The following is an 8,138-nucleotide window of genomic DNA, read 5'->3' on the forward strand; positions in this document are numbered from 1 at the left end:
ATTTGGTAGCATTGCAGGATACAAAATCAATGCCCAGAAGTCAGTGGCATTTCTATACACTAACAATGAGACTGAAGAAAGAGAAATGAAGGAGTCAATCCCATTTACAATTGCACCCAAAAGCATAAGATACCTAGGAATAAACCTAACCAAAGAGGTAAAGGATCTATACCCTAAAAACTATAGAACACTTCTGAAAGAAATTGAGGAACACACAAAGAGATGGAAAAATATTCCATGCTCATGGATTGGCAGAATTAATATTGTGAAAACGTCAATGTTACCCAGGGCAATTTACACGTTTAATGCAATCCCCATCAAAATACCATGGACTTTCTTCAGAGAGTTAGAACAAATTATTTTAAGGTTTGTGTGGAATCAGAAAAGACCCCGAATAGCCAGGGGAATTTTAAAAGAGAAAACCATATCTGGGGGCATCACAATGCCAGATTTCAGGTTGTACTACAAAGCTGTGGTCATCAAGACAGTGTGGTACTGGCACAAAAACAGACACATAGATCAATGGAACAGAATAGAGAACCCAGAAGTGGACCCTGAACTTTATGGTCAACTAATATTCGATAAAGGAGGAAAGACTATCCATTGGAAGAAAGACAGTCTCTTCAATAAATGGTGCTGGGAAAATTGGACATCCACATGCAGGAGAATGAAACTAGACCACTCTCTTGCACCATACACAAAGATAAACTCAAAATGGATGAAAGATCTAAATGTGAGACAAGATTCCATCAAAATCCTAGAGGAGAACACAGGCAACACCCTTTTTGAACTCGGCCACAGTAACTTCTTGCAAGATACATCCACGAAGGCAAAAGAAACAAAAGCAAAAATGAACTACTGGGACTTCATCAAGATAAGAAGCTTTTGCACAGCAAAGGATACAGTCAACAAAACTAAAAGACAACCTACAGAATGGGAGAAGATTTTTGCAAATGACATATCAGATAAAGTGCTAGTTTCCAAGATCTATAAAGAACTTCTTAAACTCAACACCAAAGAAACAAACAATCCAATCATGAAATGGGCAAAAGACATGAAGAGAAATCTCACAGAGGAAGACATAGACATGGCCAACATGCACATGAGAAAATGCTCTGCATCACTTGCCATCAGGGAAATACAAATAAAAACCACCATGAGATACCACCTCACACCAGTGAGAATGGGGAAAATTAACAACAGAGGAAACAACAAATGTTGGAGAGGATGCGGAGAAAAGGGAACCCTCTTACACTGTTGGTGGGAATGTGAACTGGTGCAGCCACTCTGGAAAACTGTGTGGAGGTTCCTCAAAGAGTTAAAAATAGACCTGCCCTACGACCCAGCAATTGCACTACTGGGGATTTACCCCAAAGATACAAATGCAATGAAACGCCGGGACACCTGCACCCCGATGTTTATAGCAGCAATGGCCACGATAGCCAAATTGTGGAAGGAGCCTCGGTGTCCAACGAAAGATGAATGGATAAAGAAGATGTGGTTTATGTATACAATGGAATATTACTCAGCTATTAGAAATGACAAATACCCACCATTTGCTTCAACGTGGATGGAACTGGAGGGTATTATGCTGAGTGAAGTAAGTCAGTCGGAGAAGGACAAACATTATATGTTCTCATTCATTTGGGGAATATAAATAATAGTGAAAGGGAATATAAGGGAAGGGAGAAGAAATGTGTGGGAAATATCAGAAAGGGAGACAGAACGTAAAGACTGCTAACTCTGGGAAACGAACTAGGGGTGGTAGAAGGGGAGGAGGGCGGGGGGTGGGAGTGAGTGGGTGCCGGGCACTGGGGGTTATTCTTTATGTTGGTAAATTGAACACCAATAAAAAATAAATTAACAAAAAACTATCTTTCAGGAACAAGGGTAAAATAAAGGCATTCTCAGACAAATAAAAAAAAATTGAGCATCTCAAGAAGAGAAGTGGATTCTTCTGGAAATTGAAGGTTTTGATCACCTCTACCTCAGTCCTGGCTACCAGCCTCAGACCCATGGCATCAAAAGCAATGCATCCAACATAGTGCCAGCTCTCCAAGAAGACTCTCCTCTTCCCTCTCTCCTACTCCCAGTAACTTGAAGCCAATGGACAAGAAATGGTTACCTACCTCAGAGGAACAATTCATAGACTTGGCTGAGTCAACTTTCTTTTTAGAACATTAGAACTAAGAGATAAAAAGATTCAATCAGATAGGAACTGGTCTGTTCAGTCATATAAATGTAAACTCTGTTCCTGCTTTGGTTTTTGGAACATATCCAAGCACAGAAGGTAATCTACTGAAAAATGAGAGCAGATGTGCTGAGAACTGCCACATGACTACCTAGATTCACCCCTTAGCTAAGGCTGATGGCAATCCACAATCTCAAAGAAGTGAGTATGAGCTGGGCTGTGAGGCCAAAACAACCAACACAGAAATCTTCTCTAATACTCCTCAAGTGTGTATCCGTGCCAGAAAAGAGTCACCTGGGTTTTTAAGGTAACAGAAATCAGTTATTATTACCACTTGGAGAGTTATGGGTCAGATGGGCAGTCTTTGGAACCACTGGGAAAACTAGGAAGATACTGGTACCTGGTCACCTTCCTGGAAGAGGAGGAATCTTTGCTCCTAACATGTTTCTTTAATTATGAGTTTATTGGCTTATTCAATAAATATTGAGCACCTACTGTGTGCCAGACACAGTTTAAGTGCTAAGGATTCAGCAGTGAACAAAACAGACAAAAAAAATGCCTTCATGGAGCTTACATTCATATGGGAGAAAATTAAATTATAACATGACAAACACCCATGCATTCACCACGCAACGTAAGATCAAGCATAGCTATTTACCAGAGACTATGACTACTTTATGAAAAGCGCTGGTGAAACTGATTCCTTCCTAATTAGCCTGGTTTCACATCATTCTTAGCCTCTCTTTCTCATTTTGTTATGTTTTAACTTGAAAAAATGGCTTCAAATATTCTAATATTGACCTAGAAACTTGTATTATAACCCAGGGCACACATACTTCTGACCAACTGGCTACAACCCTTCAGGGGTTCTTGCTACCCTTTCAAATTCTATAATTCACTGAAATGAGTCACAGAACTCAAGAAAGCGCCATACTTAAAATTATAGTTTTATTATAAAGGGCACGAATTAGGACTGGCCAAATGAAAAGACACATAGAATTAGATCTGGCAGGAAACCTGAAGCTTCCTCATACTCAGAACGTATCACCATCCCGGCACATTAAGTATGATTACTGACCTAGGAAATTCACTTGAGCTTCAGGTATCCGGAGTTTTTACTGACGTTTCATTACATAGGTGTATGATTGATTGAATCACTGGCCACATGACTGAATTCAATCTCTTGCCTCCTTTCCATCTCCAGAGGGTCAGGATTAGGCTGATATTGTGTGGCTCAAGTCCACAAACCTCGAGACACAGAAGTAGATCTTTCCAACATGGCCAGTCCCCACTCTAAAATTATCCAGGGACCAACAAGACAGGGATGTCCACTCTCACCACTGCTATTCAACATAGTATTGGAAGTCCTGGCCTCAGCAATCAGACAACAAAAAGACATTAAAGGCATTCAAATTGGCAAAGAAGAAGTCAAACTCTCCCTCTTCGCCGATGACATGATACTCTACATAGAAAACCCAAAAGCCTCCACCCCAAGATTGCTAGAACTCATACAGCAATTTGGTAGCATGGCAGGATACAAAATCAATGCCCAGAAATCAATGGCATTTCTATACACTAACAATGAGACTGAAGAAAGAGAAATGAAGGAGTCAATCCCATTTACAATTGCACCCAAAAGCATAAGATACCTAGGAATAAACCTAACCAAAGAGGTAAAGGATCTATACCCTAAAAACTATAGAACACTTCTGAAAGAAATTGAGGAACACACAAAGAGATGGAAAAATATTCCATGCTCATGGATTGGCAGAATTAATATTGTGAAAATGTCAATGTTACCCAGGGCAATTTACACGTTTAATGCAATCCCTATCAAAATACCATGGACTTTCTTCAGAGAGTTAGAACAAATTATTTTAAGGTTTGTGTGGAATCAGAAAAGACCCCGAATAGCCAGGGGAATTTTAAAAGAGAAAACCATATCTGGGGGCATCACAATGCCAGATTTCAGGTTGTACTACAAAGCTGTGGTCATCAAGACAGTGTGGTACTGGCACAAAAACAGACACATAGATCAATGGAACAGAATAGAGAACCCAGAAGTGGACCCTGAACTTTATGGTCAACTAATATTCAATAAAGGAGGAAAGACTCTCCATTGGAAGAAAGACAGTCTCTTCAATAAATGGTGCTGGGAAAATTGGACATCCACATGCAGAAGAATGAAACTAGACCACTCTCTTTCACCATACACAAAGATAAACTCAAAATGGATGAAAGATCTAAATGTGAGACAAGATTCCATCAAAATCCTAGAGGAGAACACAGGCAACACCCTTTTTGAACTCGGCCACAGTAACTTCTTGCAAGATACATCCACGAAGGCAAAAGAAACAAAAGCAAAAATGAACTATTGGGACTTCATCAAGATAAGAAGCTTTTGCACAGCAAAGGATACAGTCAACAAAACTAAAAGACAACCTACAGAATGGGAAAAGATTTTTGCAAATGACATATCAGATAAAGGGCTAGTTTCCAAGATCTATAAAGAACTTCTTAAACTCAACACCAAAGAAACAAACAATCCAATCATGAAATGGGCAAAAGACATGAAGAGAAATCTCACAGAGGAAGACATAGACATGGCCAACATGCACATGAGAAAATGCTCTGCATCACTTGCCATCAGGGAAATACAAATAAAAACCACCATGAGATACCACCTCACACCAGTGAGAATGGGGAAAATTAACAACAGAGGAAACAACAAATGTTGGAGAGGATGCGGAGAAAAGGGAACACTCTTTTACACTGTTGGTGGGAATGTGAACTGGTGCAGCCACTCTGGAAAACTATGTGGAGGTTCCTCAAAGAGTTAAAAATAGACCTGCCCTACGACCCAGCAATTGCACTGTTGGGGATTTACCCCAAAGATACAGATGCAATGAAACACCCAATGTTTCTAGCAGCAATGTCCACAATAGCCAAACTGTGGAAGGAGCCTCGGTGTCCATTGAAAGATGAATGGATAAAGAAGATGTGGTTTATGTATACAATGGAATATTACTCAACCATTAGAAACGACAAATACCCACCATTTGCTTCAACGTGGATGGAACTGGAGGGTATTATGCTGAGTGAAGTAAGTCGTCGGAGAAGGACAAACAGTGTATGTTCTCATTCATTTGGGGAATATAAATAATAGTGAAAGGGAATATAAAGGAAGGGAGAAGAAATGTGTGGGAAATATCAGAAAGGGAGACAGAACATAAAGACTCCTAACTCTGGGAAATGAACTAGGGGTGGTGGAAGGGGAGGAAGGCCGGCGGTGGGAGTGAGTGGGTGACGGGCACTGAGGGGGACACTTGACGGGATGAGCACTGGGTGTTATTCTGTATGTTGGTAAATTGAACACCAATAAAAAATTAATTTATTAAAAATAAATAAATAAATAAATAAATAAATAAATAAATAAATAAAATTATCTAGGGACCTACCATAAACAACAAAGATACTTCTATCACTCAGGAAACTCCAAGGGTATAGAGACCTTCTCAAAGGAGTCTGGGATAAGGACCAACCAAATTCTTTATTATACAACAAAACCAGGCAATACAAAGCTGCCCTACAAAATGGTCCCCCAAAGCTCCACAAACACAAGCAAAGGGCACTGTGCCTCCATGCCAGCCTGTAAATATTTCTTACAAAAAACTTGGCTGGTCAACATCCCTTACTACCACAAAAATCTCATATAATAATTTATTGCATTGCTCCACCATCCAACATATACCATTCCATAGTTGTTCGAGTTTCCAGACCATTATTTACCCCATATTTCCAAATTACTGATCATTGGTAACATAGTAGTGGTTGGCACCTAGAAAAGCCACAGACTACCAATGGAGAAGTATAAAATACCTTTAAATACACCATTAGGTTAAGGCAGCACTGGAGATAGAACATCTGTTCCACTCAACCCTGAACAAAACTGGAAGGTACCTTTCTTAGCATATTCAAAATTGTTATATCCTATGAAATCTCATATCTCATTATTCCCCTCTCTGCATGTTTATCTTCCCTTCCATTGATCCTTGCTGGACCTGGTGGTGCATCTGGACCTTTATCCATCTTCATATTTAATCTCCCAGCCCCAAAAACCTGGCTGGGAAGCCGGAGCACATAGAAGTATTAGCCACATGCTGGTTGTTACTTTGGCTCCCTCTATACTTAAAACCATAGAAAAGATATAGAGCCAGAAAAAATGGTAGTGGAAATCAACCATCCATTGCGAGCATACCCTAGACCCTGGTCAAGGTCTTTCATGGAGCTCTCCTGATGCGATTGGGTGGAGAGTTAAGGGGAGTGGAGCAAACATTTGCATCAAACATTCTGGACATCCTTTCCCTTATTGCTGGCTTGCTGACACTCTGAACTCTCTTCCTCTGAACTCTGCCCCACCATGTCTGACCCCAAACCTTTGGCATTCCAAACTTTGAGCTATCTCTAACCCAGTGGATTTGGTATTCAAACCAAGTGTTTCCATCAAATGGCTCTTGTCTTTTCCCAATGGACTCTTTTTTATTTAGTTTTTCCTTTGATCTCTGATTCTGTGTTGTCTATGAAAGCCTAATAAGCCTATCTGAATGTTACGGGACAGGTGATGGGCAACTCATACACTTGAAGTCACTAAAGACTGTCTAGTTTGCAGTGTGTATAGTTGCCAAGAAGACAAACATTATTTTTTTAATTTAAATTTTAGTCAGTGAACATACAGTTCAATATTGGTTTCAGGAGTAGAATTCAATGATTCCTCACTTACATACAACATTCAGTGCTCCTCACAGCAAGTGCCCTCTTTAATATTCATCACCCATCTAACTCACCTCCCACCTCCCTCCCTCCATAAACCCTCAGTTTGTTCTCTATTTTTAAGAGTCTCTTATGTTTTGTTTCCCTCTCTCCTTTTTTCTCTTTTTCCTCTTCCTATCTGATCATCTGTTCTTTTCCTTAAATTCCACATATGAGTGAGATCATATGGTATTTGTCATTCTCTGACTGGCATAATACAGTCTAGCACCATCCATGCCATTGAAATGGTAATATTTCATTTTTTGATTGTGTGTGTATATATATAATCTGTTCATCTTCTTCATCTACTCCTCAGTTGATGGACATTTAGGCTAGCTCCATCGTTTGGCTATTTTTGGTAATGCTGCTGTAAACATCAGAGTGCATGTATCCTTTCAAATCTGTATTTTTGTATCCTTTGGGTAAATACCTAGTAGTGCAAATGCTGGATTGTAGGGTAGTTCTATATTTAACTTTTTAAGGAACCCCCATACTCTTCTCCAAAGTAGCTGCAACAGGTTGCATTCCCACCAACAGCGCAAGAGGGTTCGCCTTTCTCCACATCCTCATCAACATCTGTTGTTTCTTGTGTTGTTAATTTTAGCCATTCTGACAGTTGTGAAGTGGTATCTCATTGTGGTTTTGATTTGCATTTCCCTGATGATGAGTGATGTGGAGCATCTTTTCATGTGTCTGTTAGCCACGTCTTCTTTGGAAAAGTGTCTATTCATGTCTTCTGCCCATTTCTTAACTGGATTATTTGTTTTTTGGGTGTTGAGTTTGATAAGTTCTTTATAGATTTTGGATACTAGCCCTTTATCATATATGTCATTTACAAATATCAAAAAGTCAAACATTTATAATAATAAGAGCTAACATCTCTATGCAACTTATTATGCACCAGAAACTATTCTAATGTATTTCATGCTTTAATTGATTTAATCCTCACTGTAGTCCCTTGATGTAGGATTTTTATTGTCCCAATTTTACAGATAAGGAAACCACAACTTAAAGAGGTAAAGTAATTTTCTCTAAAATCTACAGTTAGTAAGAGGCAAAGCCATCTGCAAGCCAGGTAAAGAGGTCTCACCAGAAACCAACTCAACCAGCATCTTGCTCTTGGATTTCCAACCTCCAG

This window comes from Canis aureus, chromosome 10 (genome assembly GCF_053574225.1).
Source record: "Canis aureus isolate CA01 chromosome 10, VMU_Caureus_v.1.0, whole genome shotgun sequence".
In the NCBI taxonomy this organism is placed as follows: domain Eukaryota; kingdom Metazoa; phylum Chordata; class Mammalia; order Carnivora; family Canidae; genus Canis; species Canis aureus.